We start from the raw sequence: 25,108 nt of genomic DNA, 5'->3' as shown, positions 1-25,108 counted from the left end.
ACACGCATGCTCCTGATACGTCTCCAATGTATCTATAATTTTTGATTGTTCCATGCTATTATATTATCTGTTTTGGATGTTTAATGGGCTTTATTATGCAATTTTATATTATTTTTGGGACTAACCTACTAACCGGAGGCCCAGTGCAAATTGCTGTTTTTTTGTGCCTATTTCAGTGTTTTGCAGAAAAGGAATATCAAACGCAGTCCAAACGGAATGAAACCTTCGCGAGGATCGTTTTTGAAACGAACGCAATCCATGAGACTTGGAGTAGACGTCAAGGAAGCAACGAGGCGGCCACGAGGTGGGAGGGCGCGCCCCCACCCTCGTGGGCCCCTCGTGGCTCCACCGACCTACTTCCTTCGCCTATATATACTCTTATACCCTGAAAACATCGAGGAGCACCACGAAACCCTATTTCCACCGCCGCAAACTTTTGTACCCGTGAGATCCCATCTTGGGGCCTTTTCCGGCGCTCCGCCGGAGGGGGAATCGATCATGGAGGGCTTCTACATCAACACCATAGCCTCTCCGATGATGTGTGAGTAGTTTACCACAGACCTTCGGGTCCATAGTTATTAGCTAGATGGCTTCTTCTCTCTCTTTGCATCTCAATACAAAGTTCTCCTCGATTCTCTTGGAGATCTATTTGATGTAATACTTTTTGCGGTGTGTTTGTCGTGATCCGATGAATTGTAGGTTTATGATCAAGATTATCTATGAACAATATTTGATTCTTCTCTGAATTCTTTTATGCATGATTTAATATCTTTGCAAGTCTCTTCGAATTATCGGTTTAGTTTGGCCTACTAGATTGATCTTTCTTGCAATGGGAGAAGTGCTTAGCTTTGGGTTCAATCTTGCGGTGTCCTTTCCCAGTGACAGCACGTGCAGCAAGGCACGTATTGTATTGTTGCCATCGAGGATAAAAAGATGGGGTTTATATCATATTGCTTGAGTTTATCCCTCTACATCATGTCATCTTGGTTAATGCGTTACTCTATTCTTATGAACTTAATACTCTAGATGCATGCTGGATAGCGGTCGATGTGTGGAGTAATAGTAGTAGATGCAGAATCATTTCAGTCTACTTGTCACGGACGTGATGCCTATATACATGATCATGCCTAGATATTCTCATAACTATGCGCTTTTCTATCAATTGCTCGACAGTAATTTGTTCACCCACCGTAGAATTTGCTATCTTGAGAGAAGCCACTAGTGAAACCTATGGCCCCCGGGTCTATCTTCCATCATATTAATCTCCCGCCTACGTGCTATTTCTGTCGCCGTTTATTTTGCATTCTTTACTTTCCAATCTATACCATAAAAATACCAAAAATCTTTATCTATTTATCTCTATTAGATCTCACTTTTGCAAGTGGTCGTGAAGGGATTGACAACCCCTTTATCGCGTTGGTTGCAAGGTTCTTAATTGTTTGTGCAGGTACGAGGGATTGGCGTCTAGCCTCCTGCTGGATTGATACCTTGGTTCTCAAAAACTGAGGGAAATACTTAAGCTACTTTGTTGCACCCTTTCCTCTTGAAGGGAAAACCAACGCATGCTCAAGAGGTAGCAAGAAGGATTTCTGGCACCGTTGCCGGGGAGGTTTACACCAAGTCAAGTCAAGAGTTGATCTCCCAGCAACTAGCCAATTTCTGACGCCCTTGCCGGGGAGATCTACGCTCAAGTCAAGACATACCAAGTACCCATCACAAACTCTTATCCCTCGCATTACATTATTTGCCATTTGCCTCTCGTTTTCCTCTCCCCCACTTCACCCTTGCCGTTTTATTCGCCCTTTTTCCGTCCGTCTCTTTTCGCTTGCTTCTTGTGTCTCCACGTGTTAGATCTTTTGTTTCGTCATCATGGCTAGTCCTTCTATCATTGTTAGTACTCCCGATCATGAAGTTCTTAATTTTAAACAAAGGGAGGGAGAAAATCTGAAAGATGCTTGGTACATAATTTCCAATGCTCAGAATAGATCTACTAGGAAGCAATCCACTTCCGTTCTCCTTCGCAATTTTTATGTAGGCATCACTCCTTGGAATAGATATATTCTTGATACCATTACCGGAGGGGATTTTTTGGGTAGTCATACTTTTGATTCTTATAATGCTATGATAGATTTATTTGGCCCACCACCTTTTTTGGTTATTGGAACTATTTAACTTTGGAACATGTGATGCAAAGGCTTGAAATTATTGAAAATAAAGTTGCCACTATAGAGTTGATTGAGAATTTGGATAAAAAGATCCACAACCAAATTACCCAATATGGATCTAAGGTAGGAGTTACTCTGAAAAAATTTAAAGAAAAGGAACCCATAGTTAATGAAAAGGTAGATCAAGATTCCACAAGAATTGATAAACTTGTGGATATTATTACCAACTTAGGGTCTTCCTTTTCTTCCGTGAGAAATACTCCAAATCCTCCTACTACCAAAATTGCCAAATTGATGTATGTTCCTAAAAATAAGGGTGAATCTTCTAGTAAGGAAAATGCGGATCTCAAGTCAATAAGTGTTCACCCCAACTTTTTTGCTATCATTAAGGAACCTTTTGCTACAAATGAATTTCTTGATTTCTTGCCAAGGAGTTTGCTCATTAATAAAAATAAGGAAACTCCTAAGGGTCATAAGTGTTCAATTGAAGAATTGCATGCCAAAGATGATAATACCTAGATATATTCTTGTTTTTATGCCTAGCTAGGGGCGTTAAACGACAGCGCTTGTTGGGAGGCAACCCAATTTTATTTTTGTTCCTTGATTTTTGCTCCTGTTTAGTAATAAATAATTCATCTAGCCTCTGGTTAGATATGGTTTTATGTTTTAATTAGTGTTTGTGCCAAGTAAAGCCTATAGGATCTTCTTGGGTGATAATTATTTGATCTTGCTGAAAACGACAGAAACTTTCTGCTCACGAAAACAATTGTTAAAAATCACCAGAAAGTGATAAAATACTGATTCCAATTGCAGTAAATAATCAAATTATATAGGTCGTCCTATTTTGGTAGAATTTTCTGAGTTACAGAAGTTTGCGTTTGTTACAGATTACTACAGACTGTTCTGTTTTTGACAGATTCTGTTTTTCGTGTGTTGTTTGCTTATTTTGATGAATCTATGGCTAGTATCGGGGGGTATGAACCCTAGAGAAGTTGGAATACAGTAGGTTTAACACAAATATAAATAAAGAATGAGTTCATTACAGTACCTTAAAGTGGTGGTTTGTTTTCTTTCGCTAACGGAGCTCATGAGATTTTCTGTTGAGTTTTGTGTTGTGAAGTTTTCAAATTTTTGGGTAAAGATTTCATGGATTATGGAACAAGGAGTGGCAAGAGCCTAAGATTGTGGATGCCCAAGGCACCCCAAGGTAAAATGCAAGGACTACCAAAAGCCTAAGCTTGGGGATGCCCCGGAAGGCATCCCCTCTTTCGTCTTCGTCTATCGGTAAATTTACTTGATGCTATATTTTTATTCACCACATGATATATGTTTTGCTTGGAGCGTCTTGTATGATTTGAGACTTTGTTCTTACTTTACCACAATCATCCTTGCTGTACACACCTTTTGGAGAGACACACATGAATCGGTATTTATTAGAATACTCTTTATGCTTCACTTATATCTTTTGAGTTGGATAATTTTGCTCTAGTGCTTCGCTTATATCTTTTAGAGCACGGTGGTGGTTTTATTTTATAGAAATTATTGATTTCTCATGATTCACTTATATTATTTTTAGAGTCTTTTAGAACAGCATGGTAATTTTCCTTGGTTAAAATTTTAGTCCTAAAGTGATGAGCATCCAAGATAGGTATAATAAAAACTATCATATAAAGTGCATTGAATACTATGAGAAGTTTGATTCTTTATGATTGTTTTGAGATATGAAGATCGTGACATTAGAGTCATGCTAGTTGAGTAGTTGTGAATTTGATAAATACTTGTGCTAAAGTTTGTGATTCCCGTAGCATGCACGTATGGTGAACCGTTATGTGATGAAGTCGGAGCATGATTTATTTATTGATTGTCTTCCTTATGAGTGGCGGTCGGGGACAAGCGATGGTCTTTTCCTACCAATCTATCCCCCTAGGAGCATGCGCGTAATACTTTGTTTCGATAACTAATAGATTTTTGCAATAAGTATGTGATTTCTTTATGACTAATGTTGAGTCCATGGATTATACGCACTCTCACCCTTCCACCATTGCTAGCCTCTCTTGTACCGCGCACCTTTCGCTGGTATCATATACCCACCATATACCTTCCTCAAAACAACCACCATACCTACCTATTATGGCATTTCCATATGTTGGGGAACGTAGTAATTTCAAAAAAATTCCTACGCACACGCAAGATCATGATGATGCATAGCAACGAGAGGGGAGAGTGTTGTCTACTGAAAGTGCTAGTTATCGACTAGAGGGGGGGTGAATAGGCGATTTTTATGAAAGTCTTCAAAACATGAGAGTTTCGAAGCCAAACAATGGAAATGAACCTATTGATATGCAGCGGAAGGTAAACTACACTAAGCAAGCCAAAGTCAAGTATGCAATGAAGTGAAAGCACGAAGACTAATAGCAGCTAGGTAGTAAGGATCAGAATGGAAGATGGTATGAAGCCAAACAACAATAGTATCACACAGTGAAGACAAATAGGTAAGGCAAACACGCAATGACTTCACGAAGACAAACTGTAAGTAAAGAGAGGGAGACGATAGAACCAGTCGCTTGGCGAAGACAAGGATTTGTTGGACCAGTTCCAGTTGCTGTGACAACTGTACGTCTGGTTAGGGAGGCTGAGATTTAACTCAGAAGACCGTGTCTTCAACTTATTCCCCTTGAGCTAAGGACACCTAGTCCTCGCCCAATCACTCTGGTAAGTCTTCAAGGTAGACTTCCGAACCTTCACAAACTTCGTTCACCGGCGATCCACAACGACTCTTGGATGCTTAGAACGCGACGCCTAACCGGCTGGAGGATTCACAGTCCTCATGTGTAACAAGTCTTCAGGTCACGCGGACAGAAAGACTTCAGTGATCCCTAACACTCTTTGGCTCTGGGTGTTTGGGCTTTGTCCTCGCAAGGATTTCTCTCTCTCAAAAGCTTCGGAGGTGGGTTGCTCTCAAACGACATAAGCCGTGCACTAACTCTGAGCAGCCACCAATTTATGGTGTAGGGGGTGGGCTATTTATAGCCACTAGGCAACCCGACCTGATTTGTCCGAAATGACCCTGGGTCACTAAGGAACTGACATGTGTTCCAACGGTCAGATTTCAAACACACGCGGCAGCTTGACTTGGGCTGCAAGTAAAGCTGACTCATCCAGCTCTGGATAAGATTTGCTCTCATTGTCTTCGCTCGAAGACATAGGATTTGGTTGAACATCACCACAGTCACTCTGACTTTGTTCACTGGGACCCCACTTAACAGTACGGTGGTTCCTACGACTCAACAAAGAAGAAAAGGAAATAATGAAACAACTAAGTCTTCGCGCTCCATAGTCTTCACGCAATGCCTTCTCTTGTCATAGTCTTCAATGTGAGTATCTTCACATACCACCATTGTCTTCAATGTCTTCATACATTTTTAGGGGTCATCTCCGGTAGGTAAACCGAATCAATGAGGGACTACTACATGTGTTATCCTGCAATTCTCACAAACACATTAGTCCCTCAACCAGGTTTGTCGTCAATACTCCAAAACCAACTAGGGGTGGCACTAGATGCACTTACAATCTCCCCCTTTTTGGTGATTGATGACAAACTGGTTGAAGTTTTCAACGGGAATAAAAGTATGTGAAATTGTAAAGGATTTAGGTATTGTCTTCATAAGTAGCAAAAGGCTCCCCCTGAAGATGTGCATATAAGTAATTTGCTTTTGGAATGCAAATGCACATGTCAGGTTGTACTTGTGGAGATCCTCTTCAACTTATGAAGACAATTCATCATGCATGATTTGATATAATGAAGATAATGATATGCATAATGAAAAATGGACGTCTGCAATATGACTTCGTGCGGGATTTATCATCGCACATGCGGAATTTATCATCGCATCACAGAGTAGCAAACAAGTAGTAGACGACCATCAAGTTTGAGTGTTACAACTCAAAGAACCAAATGTATCAAAAGTGAGAGTTGTAAACACTAGGCAAAATATAAAGCAACCGCCCGTATGGACCCGCTTGAAGACTATCAACTCATATGCCTCTCCCCCTTTTGTCAGTAAGGACCAAAAAGGTTTGAAGACATAGAGCCTCTACTCATTCCCAGAAGGAGTAGGAGAAGTTGCAGGGTCGTCGTTGGCGTTTGGCGGTGCAGAAGAACTTGGTGCAGTGTCGACACGCGCTGAAGTTGGAGGTGGTGAATTAGCATCATCTTGATCATCTATCACTCTGGCATTCACCGTTGCAGCGGAGGAGGAATAATCAGAGTCTTCAAGAGACGGAGTTCGACGCAAGACAGCATTCCTTGGAGGAGTGGAGTCAAACTTGAATCTTTCAGTGAAGCCATCGTCTTGAATATCTGCTTCAGCACTCAGCAAAGTCAAACTCTTCCATGACCTCCGACAGGTTTCATGTGTAACAAAGGCATTCTTGGTGGCAAGATTGCGAATGCGATTTACGTCCACCAAGAGGCTTTGCATCTGCCGCTTCAGCTAGTAGTGATGCTTATCCTGTTTCTGATGCAGGGCAACGAGAAGTTCTCGGTCATTAAGAACACGAGATCGCTTCCGAGGCCTTTGAGCAATAGTGCTTTCAGTGGCTTCAGTTTGAGCACGGTGAGGTAAGCGTGTATTGCAGCCAAAGGATAAACACGAGTGACTGCCTGGACTCCTTCAATGGGTTGCGTGAAGCTTTGGTGATCAGCATTGTGAAGACAAACAGGCTCCTTGGCAGGCTCTGGGTATATGGCTTCAACTGACATATCAACCTCTGGTAGAAAGATCAGATGATTGCGAGCAGAGGGCTGATAGTTGACAGCTGAATGTAGCTTGATGAGGCGCATGACCCATGGAGCATAGAACTTTAGTCCAAAGAGATCAGAGCCTGATGCATCCAACTGCCTGATGAAGAAGTCTTGAGCATTGAAGCTGATGCCGTTGAAGATATAAAAGACCAAAGTCTTCATTGCTCCTTCAAGTTTTGCTGCTGAAGAATGTCCTTTGACAGGCCATAGAGTTCGCCTGATGATATGATAAATAGTGCAGGGCAGATACTCTAGGTCTTCGACAAATAACTCCTTTGGGTAATCAGCGTCATGTGGCAAGGGCTTCATCATGCTCAGCATTTGGCTCATGTTGGGCTCTGGTTTCTGAAAGATGCTCTCCAAAGCATTGCGGTGAAGCTGACAACCAGGTTCATATAGTTCGCCTGGAGTGGGCAGACTAGTGAGCTCAATAATGTCAAAAGCTTTAGCTTCATGGTGTACGTTGCCTGTCATCCACTCAAGGACCCATGTCTTCGGATCCCTGTTGTATCCGCGAATGTGGAGGGTGGCATAGAATTGCAGCAAAAGCTCTTCATTCCAATGCTCCTTATCATTCACAAAATTCAGCAATCCAGCATCACAGAAGCAGTCAAGGGCTTCTTCAAGGCATGGCAATCCAGCAATGGCTTCACAGTCAAGACGCATATGAGGGAAGATGCGCCCTTGATCATAGAGAACACAAGAATAATAACTGTGCTACTGATAGCTCCAGAACCGATCTGATGAAATCCGCTTGGAATAGGGGTTCTTGGCGCTATCAAAGAAAGTATTGTGTGCCTTGAAGCCATTTGCATTGAAGGACCCTGGTGAAGTGGCAGTACCTGGAAACCTAGGCAGTCTTGGCTTTGGCTTCTGGACCTGAGGCCTGTGCTCTACATGATAGTCAAATTGCGGACCAGCAGCAGGTGGAGGAACCAGAATGGGCCATCGAACCATGAGAGGCTGACCACAGTCAAATGCGAGTGCAACAGTATGAGGTCTTGGAGGGGGCACAGTGGCATCGGCATTCTCATTGACATGAGGTTCAATCTGCACAATAGCTTCAGGTGGAATAATGACTTCAGGTGCAGCAGGAGCTTCAGTTGCATGACCTTCTGATACCACATTGACTTCAGGCGCCACATTAGCTTCAGCCATGACAACGTCATTGGCTTCAATGTTGGTGTTGGTGGTCGCCTCAATGTTGTTAACCTCCACTTGAGTAGCTGGAGGGTCAGACAGGTTCTCCTCTAGAACAACTTGGTTGGTTGGGGGTGTAGCAACATGGTCTTCTTCTTCTCTTTGTTCTTCTTGGTCATCAGCTGATGCTGCCGGAATATCTTCAGCCATGTTGGCTTCAGACTCAGGGACGTTCTCAGTTGGAGAGGCTTCTGGAAACACTTGACGTGAAACGGATTGGCGCTCTTCTCCTTCTGGAACACTTGACAGAGGGACCTGTGGCTTTGGTCCTTTGCGAAACCTGCGGAACACTGGCGACGCTTGTGGAGATGGAGTTGGTTGGGCCACAAAGTCTTCATCTTCAATCACCGGAGTGGTGACTTGAGTTGGGGGAGTAACAGGTGTTTCTGCTTGACGGGGGAGTCTTGTGGGTGATCAGCCCATGAGTCGTCCTGAGCAATTGGCGTCAAAGGACGACCAATGCTGATGAGTTCGTTGTTCGTAAGAACAGGCGATGATACCACGTTGTGTTCGATCTGAGGAAGGACTTCATCATCTTCTACATTGTCGTGTTGACCAATGTCTTCAGCTGCGGTGGGGTCAACAGCTGGAATGTCTTCAGCTTCAGGAGCCTCTGGGGAAGCAGGCTCGTGAAGTATCAAATGGTGTTCTTGTTGTGCAGATGGAGGACGAGCAACCGAGATTGGCTCGACGACAAGGGGCTCTGTGGGAGCAGCTCGATCTCTCTTCTTGGTCTTGCGCTTCTTGGTGGGTGGAGCGTCATCAGTGGTGTTCTTGGTCTTGCGCTTTCTAGCTTTGGCTTCAGCTGCCCTTGTCTTTTGAAGCTCTGAAGCCACTGTGGGGACCTTAGGCTTCACGCCTGTCATACTAGTGGGGCAGACAATGTGATGTTCTTCCCTGGATGGTTCATCTTGGTCCACAGCAGGCTTCTTCTTCTGCTTGGCAGCCATCTTAGGGTCGATGCCAGGACTCCCAAGTGCCTTGCGCTTCTCAGCTTCATTGTAAGCTTGAACACACTTGGCAGTGAGACTCTTCATGCGCTCACGAGAACCTTTGGCTTCTTCACGTTTCTTGTGAAACGCTTCCTTGACCACGCAGCATGACTTTGAAGTTTTGGACGTCTGCCACGCTAAGCTTGGCCATGTGCTTCTTGAACTGAGCCTTTTCATAGTCGATCTTATGCTTCAGCTCAACAATTTTCTGAGCAAGAGCCAGCTCAGGAGCAATGGCTCCATGGAAGGAGACGCTTAGGCCAATGGGAAGTTGCAGATCGTCAAAGCTGAGATTGGGGGTGTCAAACCACTCATCAATGAAGTTGTTCAATACTTCCACATCAGAGAGAGGCAAATCATTGAAGATTTCCGCCTCTTGCTTGCTCTTTATCAGCTGCTCAAGAGCGTCATCAGCAAGATCGTCGTTACTTGACAGATCAATGGCGTCATTCTCATTCCGCAGAACAGCAGCAGGGGTCAGAGCTGGACCAATGGTGTGCATAGGCTTCTTTTTCTTCTCAGACTTGGAGATGCGTGAGAGATCTTTAGACTGCACACTTGGTGCAGGAGGAGCAGTGGCTAGAGGCTTCGCTCGCGAAGCTTTTGGTGCAGTTGAAGGCTTCAAAGCCTTGGGTTTCTTCAGCTTCTTTGGCTTCGGTGGTGCAGGCGCTTCGTCAAAATCAGCGTCGTGTGCAGGTTCATCCACGGCTGTCCCTTGAACCATAATATGAGTGATGAGACCTTCTAGGTTGTAGAAGGGCCCAACAAGATTGGGTTCAGCTTCGCGTGTGCCATCAGCTCGAGGAGCAGAGGGACCGGGGTTGAAGTCTAATCCCCGTGACTTCTTGTTTTCTTTGGCCGAGTTCTTGGCAAACTGGAAGTTGCACTTGAACAGATTGTCGTCACGACACCATAGCAATGAAGATGGGTCGGCATCTGCAGGCTGTGGTCCACGGACCATGCAAGGGTAGAAGCCTTGTTCAAAGGCTTCAGCTCTGGACCTGGGTGGAAGATTTTTGTACAAGATGTCTCCCTAGGGTCGCTTGATGGCATTCTTCTCAGCATATTCCTGGGTCACGAACCTGTACTTGTACCATTGTTCTGCCCAATATCTTCGAATCCATTGGATTCGGGTTTTTCGCTGATTGTAGTCCTCCTCTGGATCTGTCTTGTACAGCTCATAGAGGTCAGGAGGCAAATCTCTTGATGTGTTCCTAGTCTGCCACCCTTCCTTGCAGACTTCTTTGTTGCCATGAGGTTCAGACTGAATGGCTTCAACACTGTCAAAGGTTTCCGTCTGCTGCAGACAAGAACTGGCTTCGAGAGAGTTGATGTGATGCTGTAAGAATTCTGCAAATGAATGCAGACTATGAGAACCAAGGGATTCTCCCACGGACATGTACCTGTGACAGCATTAGAGATGCGAGGGAAGGGGAAGAGGTCATATGCATTCTCAGAAGATTTTGAAGATATATCAGTTTAGAAGACATTGACCTCATAGCGCGAAGACATTCACTTATATGTTGAGAGTTGGTTCCAGATTTGTACGAATCCAAGAATAAGTACAAGTGAGGAATCTAACTATGTGTGAAGCATAAGTGAATATACTAGGCATCTTATGAGATGCAGACAGGATAGATCCAAATTTGTGGAGGCAGAAACCACTTTTGGTAAAAAGGATGAATCTATAGGATCTACAAGACGGTAAAAAAAGGGTTTTAATTTACCACATGATGAACTGCTAGACGGAGTAGAAGATGAGGCCGAGCAGTTCGATCTTCCGTGCCCTAACTTGGCGACAGAGGACACCTAAGGCGGCAGCGGAGAAGACGATGCCCGTGGCCGGCGTGAAGACGGCGTCGGAGAGGTCGCGGCAGCTAAGCGCTTCGTCGCCGGCGTCGTCGTGAGCTAGCGGTGGCGCTAGGGTTTGTCGAGGTGGAGAGGTGGAAGAAAGATTTTGACCGCGATTGGATGTGTATTTATAGGGAAAGGGATGGCACAGCGCAATTATGCAGGTGCCCCTGGCGGTTCACATCTGAGGGACACGTGGCGAACATGCAACACATTGGGAGTTGTCCCACATTCCCACGCCCGCCTGGACTGTCGGATGGTCGTTCCGGCTTCTCCGGGTTTCAGGCAATAAGAATTGAACATTTAAAACAGATTTAATGTTTGTCTCTGTATCTTCTGCTGACAAGGACGCTGTGAAGACATTCGACAGTTTCAACAGAATGCATATGATTTGGATAGATAGAGTTTGAGGTAGAAAGCATAGAGAGGTTAGGGTCTGATCACATTCACTTAGTTCAAAAGATTCAAACGAGAATACATATCTATAAGTGAATGCTGTAGAGGACAGAACACTAATATATATATATATATATATACACACATATACATACACCAGAATACAACCAAATCAACATAGTGAAGATAAACATGAAGACATGTTGAAATTGAAGACAAACCAAATGCGAAGACATAGCAAATGTGACGCCATGAGAAAAACACTTCAAATAGAAGAATTTGGTGGTGGCATTACCCACCGTATAGGAAGTATTAGACCCAGACACGGCACACAATTATCGTGGCGCTCCGAAGTCGAATTCCGCGTTAATGTATTCACACTTAGAATGTACGTCTTTATTGATTGAAGATATACATTACTTCGTGTGTTGCACATCTAAGTCATCAACATGCATAAGTGTTAGGATGTGTGCCTGATCACAGGACATTTGAGGATTCCAAGATATTTAGCTCATACCGCAACTTGCAAAACCTTTTCTCATCCAAGGGCTTTGTGAAGATATCTGCTAGTTGCTCTTCAGTGTTGACATGTATGATATCAATGTCTTCCTTCATGACATGATCTCTGAGAAAGTGATGACGAATTTCAATGTGCTTTGTCTTCGAGTGCTGAACTGGGTTGTTGGCAATCTTGATGGCGCTTTCGTTGTCGCAGTAGAGTGGTACTTGTTTCAGATGGATGCCATAGTCCTTGAGTGTTTGCTTCATCCATAGAAGCTGAGCGCAGCAAGATCCAGCCGCAATGTATTCAGATTCAGCAGTGGAGAGTGATACACAGTTCTGCTTCTTTGAAGACCAACAGACAAGTGATCGTCCCAGAAAGTGACACGTGCCTGATGTAGACTTGCGATCCACCTTGTCACCAGCATAATCAGCATCCGAGAATCCAACTCGATCAAATTCTGAGCCCTTTGGATACCATAATCCTAATGTTGGGGTGTAAGCCAAATATCGAAGAATTCACTTCACAGCTATGTGATGCGATTCCTTTGGTGCCGCTTGGAATCGAGCACACATGCAAACACTAAGCATAATATTTGGCCTAGATGCACATAGATAAAGTAAAGAACCAATCATGGAGCGGTATACCTTTTGATCGAACTCTTTACCATTGGCGTCAGGACCCAGATGACTCTTGGTTGGCATTGGCATCGTGTAGCCTTTGCAGTCTTTCATTCCAAACTTCTTCAGGCAATCTTTGAGGTATTTCTCTTGAGATATGAATATGCATTTCTTTGCTGACGAATTTGAAGACCAAGGAAGAACTTTAGCTCACCCATCATGGACATTTGATATTGCTCTTGCATCATGTGTCCAAACTCATCACTGTATTTCTGGTTGGTGCAGCCGAAGATAATGTCATCCACATATATTTGGCACACAAACAGTTCACCATCGTATGTCTTCGTGAAGAGTGTGGGATTCAGGGAACTAGGTTTGAAGCCTTTGCTCTTCAGGAAGTCTTTGAGTGTGTCATACCAAGCGCAAGGGCTTGTTTGAGGCCATACAGTGCCTTGTTTAGCTTGTACACGATATCAGGATGTTTTGGATCTTCAAAGCCAGGAGGTTATGCAACATACACTTCTCCTTCAATCTTGCCGTTCAGAAATGCAATCTTCACATCCATTTGATACAGCAAGATGTTGTGATGGTTTGCATAGGCTAGCAATATGCGAATAGCTTCAAGCCTAGCCACAGGAGCATAAGTTTCATCGAAGTCAATCCCTTCAACTTGAGTGTATCCTTGAGCAACGAGACGAGCCTTGTTTCTGACAACTTGACCATGCTCATCTTGTTTGTTGCAATATATCCATTTTGTGCCTATTATGTTGTGCTTGCGAGGGTCAGGACGCTTGACAAGTTCCCAGACATTGTTCAGCTTGAACTGTTGAAGCTCTTCTTGCATAGCTTGAATCCATTCAGGTTCCATGAAGGCTTCAGCAACTTTCTTGGGTTCAGATATTGAGACAAAGGCAAAGTGCCCACAGAAATTTGCTAGTTGTGTTGCTCTTGAACGAGTGAGTGGACCAGGCGCATTGATGCTATCAATTATCTTCTCAATCTGTACTTCGTTTGCAACACGAGGATGAACTGGACGAAGATTTTGTTCGTGCTGATCATTGTCATCGTTGGGAGGATTGTCTTCAGGCTGAGCATTGTCTTCGGGTAGATTAGGTGCAGAAATGATAAGTTCCTCTTCTGATTGTGCGTCAGACGGTATGATTTCTCCAGTTCCCATTAGCTTGATGGATTCACTGGGTGGAACTTCATCTAGCACATTTGGCAGGTGCTCTCTTTGCGAGCCGTTAGTCTCATCGAACCGCACATCCACAGTTTCAACCACTTTATAGTGAAAGAGGTTGAAGACTCTGTAGGAGTGCGAATCCTTTCCGTAACCGAGCATAAAACCTTCATGTGCTTTCGGTCCAAATTTTGAAGTGTGATGTGGATCCTTGATCCAGCACCTAGCACCAAATACTCTGAAGTAACTGACATTTGGCTTCTTACCAGTGAGGAGTTCATAGGATGTTTTCTTCAAAAGCTTGTGAAGATAAACACGATTGATGACATGGCATGCAGTATCAATAGCTTCAGGCCAGAACTTTCTTGGTGTCTTGTACTCATCAAGCATCGTCCAAGCCATCTCAATGAGTGTTCTGTTCTTGCGCTCCACGATGCCATTCTGCTGAGGTGTGTACGGAGCAGAGAACTCATGAGTGATTCCCAATGTATCCAAGTAAAGGTCGAGGCCGGTGTTCTTGAACTCAGTGCCGTTGTCACTTCTGATATGCTTGATCTTGACGCCATAGTTGTTCATGGCACGGTTGGCGAAGCGTCTGAAGACATCCTGCACTTCAGTCTTGTAGAGAATTATGTGCACCCACGTATATCTTAAATAATCATCAACAATGACGAAGCCATAGAGACAAGTAGTAGTAGTGAGAGTAGAGTAGTGAGTAGGGCCAAATAAGTCCATGTGTAGCAGCTCGAAGGGTAGAGATGTCGTCATGATTGTCTTCGAGGGATGCTTGGCCCTAGTCATCTTTCCAGCTTCGCAGGCACCGCACAAGTGATCCTTCTGGAACATGACGCCCTCGATGCCTATGACATGCTTCTTCTTTGCGAGAGTGTGTAAGTTCCTCATGCCAGCATGCCCTAGCCTCCGATGCCAGAGCCAGCACTCTGAAGCTTTTGCAAGAAGGCATACGGCAAGCTGTGCCCCTGCTGAGAAATCTACCATGTACAGATCATCTTTCCGGTACCCTTCAAAGACTAGAGACTTGTCAGATTCCATTAGTACAAGGCAACGATATTTTCTAAATATCACAATCATGTTCAAGTCACAAATCATTGAGACAGACATTAAGTTGAAACCAAGGGATTCAACAAGCATCACTTTATCCATGTGCTGATCCTTTGAGATTGCAACTCTACCTAGACCCAATACCTTGCTTTTACCAGTGTCAGCAAATGTGATGTGACTCTTGTCAGATGGACGTAAGGTTGAGTCCATGAGAAGACTTCGATCACCAGTCATATGATTAGTGCATCCGCTGTCCATAATCCATTCTGAAGCATGAGGTTTCATACCCTACAGTACAGTTAGGGGGATAGGCTTCACCAAGAGTATTGTGAAGCGTAAACATTTGATGAGCAAGAGGATTATCAAAGCTCAGATCAAGATTAGGACTGATAGGATGATTGGCAAATGATTCAGGAACAAAATACATAGTGAGACCAATTGGGCATTTGATCTTGCGCCCTACAAGATGTTTTAGGTCCCCAGCAATAGCATCAGACGCCTTTGATTTCTGGCTGGAGACCTTTCCCTGCAAAAGAAAGTTAATTTTTCTTAACCACCCACATCATCAGGGGTGGCTTAGAAGCAATGAGTCTAAGTGCAGCATCTGAGAACTTCGGCTTTGGAGCCCTAGCAAATAGCCTTGCAGGAGGTGAATAGTACTCATATGAATAAGCAGAATAGTTCTTAGTTTTATGAACATAGCGATTTGAAGAAACACGCTCATATTCATAAGTCTGAGTATGGTTTCCCTGCAAAACATTGGCGTTAGGGTGACTCAGGTGAGTCCTCTATCTGTATGAAGCCTTTGGACCATATGAAGCCTTTGGTGTGGGATTTGTCTTCTTCCCAGGCGGTGTCGCAGGAAGATTCTCAAGACAACCTTTGGGAACCCAAATCTTCTTCATAGGTGGCCCATTCCTGCAGTTAGTACCAATATACCTGGCAAACACTTCACCATTCTGATTCTTAAACAGTTTATAGTTTGCATCAAAGGATTCATCAATCATAATAGGGTTACCACAAGTGAAGCCAGATAAGGTGGATGGATCCACTGAAGGTCCCTTTGCAGCAACCCATGTGGTTTTGGGGTACTGCTCAGGCTTCCAGTAGGAGCCATCAACATTCATTTTCCTCTCGAACCCAACACCCTCTTTCCTAGGGTTTCGGTTCAGAATCTGCTTTTTGAGGACATCGCACAGTGTCTGATGCCCTTTGAGACTTTTGTACATCCCTGTTTCAAGCAATGTCTTCAACCTAGCATTTTCATCAGCAATAGTAGTGGTATCCTCAGCAGAGGGGTTAGTTACCACATCAGCAGTTGAAGATATTGCAACAGTAGCAGCAGTAGAACATTCAGCAACAGAAGTAGCGTTATCACGCTCAAGGCATTTTACACATGGTGGTTCAAATCCTTCCTGAGCGGAACTGATATGTTGAGCGCGAAGTGACTTAGTCTCTTTTTGAAGATCTTCATGAGCCGCTCTCAATTTCTCAAGCTCTTGCTTTCTTTGAAGATAATCATAGGAAAGCTTTTCATGAGTGGTTGAGAGCGTTTCATGACGACTTTCAAGTTCCTGGTACTTAACATGAAGATTTTTTATGTCTTCAATTAAGGACTGAGAACAGGTCATTTCCGCGTCCAACAGGTCATCGCTTTTGTCTAACAGTTTTTGAGTATGTTCCATAGCTTTTTGTTGTTCAGTTGCAATTTTAGCAAGTGTTTTGTAGCTGGGTTTGGATTCACAATCAGAGTCATGTTCACTTGATGTTTGAAAGTAAGCATCGCGTGATTTTACCTTGGCACCACGTGCCATGAAGCAGTAGGTGGGAGCAGAGTCGTCCTTGTCATTAGCATCAGCGTTGGTGACGGGGCCATTGTCTTCAGTGTTGAAAATGGACTTGGCAACGTAGGCTGTAGCTAGAGCCAGACTTGCAACGCCAGGGTCGGACTCCTCCTCAGACTCCACCTCCGCCTGCTCAGAAGCAGACTCCTCCTCTGAATCCATCTCCTTGCCAACAAAAGCACGAGCCTTGCCAGATGAGCTCTTCTTATGAGATGAAGACTTGGATGAGGACTTGGAAGAAGACTTTGAGGATTTCTTCTTGTTGTTGTCATCAGAATCATATTCCTTGCTTTTCTTCTTCTTCTTGTTCTCATTGTCCCACTGTGGACACTCAGAGATGTAGTGTCCAGGTTTCTTGCACTTGTGACATGTTCTCTTCTTGTAGTCATGAGTGGAAGCTTCATCATTTCTTGAGCTGGATCGTGAAGACTTTCTGAAGCCCTTCTTCTTAGTGAACTTCTGGAACTTCTTCACAAGCATAGCAAGTTCCTTTCCAATGTCTTCAGGATCATCAGAACTGCAGTCAGATTCTTCTTCAAATGAGGAAACAGCTTTTGCCTTCAAATCACGAGTTCAGCCGTAGTTGGGACCATAGATATCTCTTTTCTCAGATAGCTGGAACTCATGTGTGTTGAGCCTCTCAAGTATATCAAACGGATCGAGTGTCTTGAAGTCAGGGCGTTCTTGTATCATCAGGGCAAGGGTGTCGAACGAGCTGTATAGAGATCTCAGTAGTGTCTTGACGATTTCATGCTTGGTGATCTCAGTGGAGCCGAGCGCACGAGGCTCATTTGTGATGTCGGTGAGGCGATCAAACGTGAGCTGGACATTCTCATTGTCGTTTCTCTTGAAGTGGTTGAATAGGTTGCGAAGAACACTGATTCTTTGATCTCTCTGGGTAGAGACGCCTTCATTGACCTTGGAGAGCCAGTCCCAGACTAGCTTCGACGTTTCCAGAGCACTCACACGGCCATACTGTCCTTTGGTCAGATGACCATAGATGATGTTCTTGGCAGTAGAATCCAGTTGAACAAACTTCTTGACATTAGCAGCGGTGACACCTTCACCGGTCTTGGGAACGCCATTCTTGACGACATACCAGAGGTCGACATCAATGGCTTCAAGATGCATGCGCATCTTATTCTTCCAGTAGGGATATTCAGTTCCATCGAAGACGGGGCAAGCAGCGGAGACTTTGATTATCCCTGCAGTCGACATAGCTAAAACTCCAGGTGGTTAAACCGAATCACATAGAACAAGGGAGTACCTTGCTCTGATAACAATTGAAAGTGCTAGTTATCGACTAGAGGGGGGTGAATAGGCGATTTTTATGAAAGTCTTCAAAACATGAGAGTTTCGAAGACAAACAATGGAAATGAACCTATTGATATGCAGCAGAAGGTAAACTACACTAAGCAAGCCAAAGTCAAGTATGCAATGAAGTGAAAGCACGAAGACTAATAGCAGCTAGGTAGTAACGATCAGAATGGAAGATGGTATGAAGCCAAACAACGATAGTAGTCACACAGTGAAGACAAATAGGTAAGGCAAACTGGCAATGACTTCACGAAGACAAACTGTAAGTAAAGAGAGGGAGCCGATAGAACCAGTCGCTTGGCGAAGACAAGGATTTGTTGGACCAGTTCCAGTCGCTGTGACAACTGTACGTCTGGTTAGGGAGGCTGAAATTTAACTCAGAAGACCGTGTCTTCACCTTATTCCCCTTGAGCTAAGGACACCCAGTCCTCGCCCAATCACTATGGTAATTCTTCAAGGTAGACTTCCGAACCTTCACAGACTTCGTTCACCGGCGATCCACAATGACTCTTGGATGCTCAGAACGCGACGCCTAACCGGCTGGAGGATTCACAGTCCTCAAGTGTAACAAGTCTTCAGGTCACGTGGACAGAAAGACTTCAGTGATGCCTAACACTCTTTGGCTCTAGGTGTTTGGGCTTTGTCCTCGCAAGGATTTCTCTCTCTCAAAAGCTTCGGAGGTGGGTTGCTCTCAAACGACAAAAGTCGTGCACTAACTCTGAGCAGCCACCAATTTATGGTGTAGGGGGTGGGCTATTTATAGCCACTAGGCAACCCGACCTGATTTGCCCGAAATGACCCTGGGTCACTAAGGAACTGACACGTGTTCCAACGGTCAGATTTCAAACACACGCGGCAGCATGACTTGGGCTACAAGTAAAGCTGACTCATCCAGCTCTGGATAAGATTTGCTCTCACTGTCTTCGCTTGAAGACACGGCACCTCCGCGTTTAGCACACGTTCAGCTCGATGACGTCCTCGCGTTCTGGATCCAGCAAGAGGGGCGAAGTAGTAGATCAGTTCTGGCAGCACGATGGCATGGTGACGGTGTTGGTGAAGAACAATCTCCGCAGGGCTTCGCCTAAGCACTAGAAAACTATGACGGAGGATAAACTAGAGGGGACGGGGTTGCTGGCACACGGCTTGGTGTTTCTTGATGTGTCTTGGGTGCTAGCCCTACCCCTCTATTTATATGTTGAGCCTTGGGGTCGAAACTTGGAGTAAAAGCCTCCACAAAGTCGGTTTCACTCGAAAGGCAAGAGTCCTTCTCGGACTCCAGGGCCAGGCGCCAGGGTCCCTGGTGTCTGGGACCCTGGCGTCTGGCCTCTGGACTCCGCAAAACTTCCTTTTTCACTTCTGAAAACCTTGTGGGCTTTCCCCTTTGGCCCAAATAAAGTGTTCTCGTTCCCAAACATTTCGGGAAACATCCGGAACCTCTTCCGGTGAATTCCGGAACCCTTCCGGAGACTAAACACTATTATCCCATATATCAATCTTTATCTCCGTACCATTCCGGAGTTCCTCGTCATGTCCGTGATCTTATCCGGGACTCCGAACAACATTCGGTTGCCAACATACATAACTCATATAATACTATATCGTCAACGAACGTTAAGCGTGCGGACCCTACGGGTTCGAGAACTATGTAGACATGACCGAGACATCTCTCTGGTCAATAACCAATAGCAGAACCTGGATGCCCATATTGGCTCCTACATTTTGTACGGAGATCTTTATCGGTCGAACAGCATAACAATATAGATTGTTCCCTTTGTCATCGGTATGTTACTTGCCCGAGATTCGATCGTCGGTATCTCAATACCTAGCTCAATCTCGTTACTGTCAAGTCTCTTTACTCGTTCCGTAATGCATCATCTCACAACTAACTCATTAGTCACATTGCTTGCAAGGCTTATAGTGATGTGCATTACCGAGAGGGCCCAGAGATACCTCTCCGACAATCGGAGTGACAAATCCTAGTCTCGATCTATGCCAACTCAACAAGTACCATCGGAGACACCTGTAGAGCACCTTTATAATCACCCAGTTACGTTGTGATGTTTGGTAGCACACAAAGTGTTCCTCTGGTAATCGGGAGTTGCATAATCTCATAGTCATAGGAACATGTATAAGTCATGAAGAAAGCAATAGCAGTAAACTAAAACGATCAAGTGCTAAGCTAACGGAATGGGTCAAGTCAATCACGTCATTCTCCTAATGATGTGATCCCGTTCATCAAATGACAACTCATGTCTATGGCTAGGAAACTCAACCATCTTTGATCAATGAGCTAGTCAAGTAGAGGCATACTAGTGACTCTCTATTTGTCTATGTATTCACACATGTATTATGTTTCCGGTTAATACAATTCTAGCATGAATAATAAACATTTATCATGATCTAAGGAAATAAATAATAACTTTATTATTGCCTCTAGGGAATATTTCCTTCAGTCTCCCACTTGCACTAGAGTCAATAATCTAGATTACACAGTAATGATTCTAACACCCATGGAGTTTTGGTGTTGATCACGTTTTGCTCGTGAAAGAGGCTTAGTCAACGGTTCTGCAACATTCAGATCCGTATGTATCTTGCAAATCTCTATGTGTCCCACCTGGACTTGATCACGGATAGAATTGAAGTGTCTTTTGATGTGCTTGGTTCTCTTGTGAAATCTGGATTCCTTTGCCAAGGCAATTGCACCAGTATTGTCACAAAAGATTTTCATTGGACCCGATGCACTAGGTATTACACCTAGATCGGATATGAACTCCTTCATCCAGACTCCTTCATTTGCTGCTTCCGAAGAACCTATGTATTCCGCTTCACACGTAGATCCCGCCATGATGCTTTGTTTAGAACTGCACCAACTGACAGCTCCACCGTTCAATATAAACACGTATCCGGTTTGCGATTTAGAATCGTCTGGATCAGTGTCAAAGCTTGCATCGACGTAACCATTTACGACGAGCTCTTTGTCACCTCCATAAATGAGAAACATATCCTTAGTCCTTTTCAGGTATTTCAGGATGTTCTTGACCGCTGTCCAGTGATCCACTCCTGGATTACTTTGGTACCTCCCTGCTAAACTAATAGCAAGGCACACATCAGGTCTGGTACACAGCATTGCATACATGATAGAGCCTATGCCTGAAGCATAGGGAACACTTTTCATTTTCTCTCTATCTTCTGCAGTGGTCGAGCATTGAGTCTGACTCAACTTCACACCTTGTAACACAGGCAAGAACCCTTTCTTTGCTTGATCCATTTTGAACTTTTTCAAAACTTTATCAAGGTATGTGTTTTGCGAAAGTCCAATTAAGCGTCTTGATCTATCTCTATAGATCTTGATGCCCAATATATAAGCAGCTTCACCGAGGTCTTTCATTGAAAAACTCTTATTCAAGTATCCATTTATGTTATCGAGAAATTCTATATCATTTCCAATCAACAATATGGCGTCCACATATAATATTAGAAATGCTACAGAGCTCCCACTCACTTTCTTGTAAATACAGGCTTCTCCAAAAGTCTGTATAAAACCATATGCTTTGATCACACTATCAAAACGTTTATTCCAACTCCGAGAGGCTTGCACTAGTCCATAAATGGATCGCTGGAGCTTGCACACTTTGTTAGCACCTTTTGGATCGACAAAACCTTCTAGTCGCATCATATACAACTCTTCTTCTAGAAATCCATTCAGGAATGCAGTTTTGACATCCATTTGCCAAATTTCATAATCATAAAATGCGGCAATTGCTAACATGATTCGGACAGACTTAAGCATCGCTACGGGTGAGTTTTGCAACAAGTCGAGCTTTTCGAACCCCTTGAACTTGTCGAAAACCTTTTGCAACAAGTCTCATCGTAGTCAACCCCTTGAACTTGTCGAAAACCTTTTGCAACAAGTCGAGCTTTGTAGACAGTAACATTACCGTTAGCGTCAGTCTTCTTTTTGAAGATCCATTTATTCTCTATGGCTTGTCGATCATCGGGCAAGTCAACCAAAGTCCACACTTTGTTCTCATACATGGATCCCATCTCAGATTTCATGGCTTCAAGCCATTTTGTGGAATCTGGGCTCACCATCGCTTCTTCATAGTTCGTAGGTTTGCCATGGTCAAGTAACATGACCTCCAGAATAGGATTACCGTACCACTCTGGTGCGGATCTAACTCTGGTTGACCTACGAGGTTCGGTAGTAACTTGATCTAAAGTTTCTTGATCAATATCATTAGCTTCCTCACTAATTGGTGTAGGTGTCTCAGGAACCGGTTTCTGTGATGAACTACTTTCCAATAAGGGAGCAGGTACAGTTAGCTCATCAAGTTCTACTTTCCTCCCACTCACTTCTTTCGAGAGAAACTCCTTCTCTAGAAAGGATCCATTTTTAGCAACAAATGTCTTGCCTTCGGATCTGTGATAGAAGGTGTACCCAACAGTTTCCTTTGGGTATCCTATGAAGACGCATTTCTCCGATTTGGGTTCGAGCTTATCAGGTTGAAGCTTTTTCACATAAGCATCGCAGCCCCAAACTTTAAGAAATGACAACTTTGGTTTCTTGCCAAACCACAGTTCATAAGTGTCGTATCAACAGATTTCGATGGTGCCCTATTTAACGTGAATGCAGCCGTCTCTAAAGCATAACCCCAAAACGATAGCGGTAAATCAGTAAGAGACATCATAGATCGCACCATATCTAGTAAAGTACGATTACGACGTTCGGACACACCATTACGCTGTGGTGTTCCGGGTGGCGTGAGTTGCGAAACTATTCCGCATTGTTTCAAATGAAGACCAAACTCGTAACTCAAATATTCTCCTCCACGATCAGATCATAGAAACTTTATTTTCTTGTTACGATGATTTTCCACTTCACTCTGAAATTCTTTGAACTTTTCAAATGTTTCATACTTATGTTCATTAAGTAGATATACCCATATATGCTCAAATCATCTGTGAAGGTGAGAAAATAACGATACCCGCCGCGAGCCTCAACATTCATCGGAACACATACATCAGTATGTATGATTTCTAACAAATCTGTTGCTCGCTCCATAGTTCCGCAGAACGGCCTTTTAGTCATCTTGCCCATGAGGCATGGTTCGTAAGTACCAAGTGATTCATAATCAAGTGATTCCAAAAGTCCATCAGTATGGAGTTTCTTCATGCGCTTTACACCAATATGACCCAAACGGCAGTGCCACAAATAAGTTGCACTATCATTATCAACTCTGCATCTTTTGGTTTCAACATTATGAATATGTGTATTACTACTATCGAGATTCAACACAAATAGCCCACTCTTCAAGGGTGCATGACCATAAAAGATATTACTCATATAAATAGAACAACCATTATTCTCGGATTTAAATGAATAACCGTCTCACATCAAACAAGATCCAGATATAATGTTCATGCTTAACGCTGGCACCAAATAACAATTATTCAGGTCTAAAATTAATCCCGAAGGTAGATGTAGAGGTAGCGTGCCGACGGCGATCACATCGACTTTGGAACCATTTCCCACGCGCATCGTCACCTCATCCTTAGCCAATCTCCACTCAATTCGTAGTCCCTGTTTCTAGTTGGAAATATTAGCAATAGAACCAGTATCAAATACCCAGGTGCTACTACGAGCTTTAGTAAGGTACACATCAATAACATGTATATCACATATACCTTTGTTCACCTTGCCATCCTTCTTATCCACCAAATACTTGGGGCAGTTCCGCTTCCAGTGACCAGTCTGCTTGCAGTAGAAGCACTCAGTCTCACGCTTAGGTCCAGACTTAGGTTTCTTCTCCTCAGCAGTAACTTGTTTGTTGTTCTTCTTGAAGTTCCCCTTCTTCTTCCCTTTACCCTTTTCCTTGAAACTGGTAGTCTTGTTGACCATCAACACTTGATGCACCTTTTTGATTTCTACCTCCGCAGCCTTTAGCATTGCGAAGAGCTCGGGAATTGTCTTATCCATCCCTTGCATATTATAGTTCATCACGAAGCTCTTGTAGCTTGGTGGCAGTGATTGAAGAATTCTATCAATGACACTATCATCCGGAAGATTAACTCCCAGTTGAATCAAGTGATTATTATACCCAGACATTTTGAGTATATGTTCACTGACAGAACTATTCTCCTCCATTTTGCAGCTGTAGAACTTATTGGAGACTTCATATCTCTCAATCCGGGCATTTTCTTGAAATATTAACTTCAACTCCTGGAACATCTCATATGCTCCATGACGTTCAAAACGTCGTTGAAGTCCCGGTTCTAAGCCGTAAAGCATGGCACACTGAACTATCGAGTAGTCATCAGCTTTGCTCTGCCGGACGTTCTTAACGTCATCAGTAGCATCTGCAGCAGGCCTGGCACCCAGCGGTGCTTCCAGGACGTAATTCTTCTGTGCAGCAATGAGGATAATCCTCAAGTTACGGACCGAGTCCGTGTAATCGCTACCATCATCTTTTGACTTTGCTTTCTCAAGGAACGCATTAAAATTCAATGGAGCAATAGCACGGGCCATCTATCTACAACAACATAGACAAGCAAAATACTATCAGGCACTAAGTTCATGATAAATTTAAGTTCAATTAATCATATTACTTAAGAACTCCCACTTAGATAGACATCTCTCTTATCATCTAAGTGATCACGTGATCCAAATCAACTAAACCATAACCAATCATCACGTGAAATGGACTGGTTTTCAATGGTGAACATCACTATGTTGATCATATCTACTATATGATTCACGTTCGACCTTTCGGTCTCAGTGTTCCGAGGCCATATCTGCATATGCTAGGCTCATCAAGTTTAACCCGAGTATTCTGCGTGTGCAAAACTGGCTTGCACCCGTTGTATAAGAACGTTGAGCTTATCACACCCGATCATCACGTGGTGTCTCGGCACGACGAACTTTTGCAATGGTGCATACTCAGGAAGAACACTTGTACCTTGAAATTTTAGTGAGAGATCATCTTATAATGCTACCGTCAATCAAAGCAGAATAAGATGCATAAAGGATAAACATCACATGCAATCAATATAAGTGATATGATATGGCCATCATCATCTTGTGCCTTTGATCTCCATCTCCAAAGCACCGTCATGATCACCATCGTCACTGGCACGACACCTTGATCTCCATCGTAGCATCGTTGTCGTCTTGCCAA

Source organism: Aegilops tauschii, chromosome 3 (assembly GCF_002575655.3).
Source record: "Aegilops tauschii subsp. strangulata cultivar AL8/78 chromosome 3, Aet v6.0, whole genome shotgun sequence".
Lineage (NCBI taxonomy): Eukaryota > Viridiplantae > Streptophyta > Magnoliopsida > Poales > Poaceae > Aegilops > Aegilops tauschii.
This window is presented reverse-complemented; position numbering follows the sequence as displayed.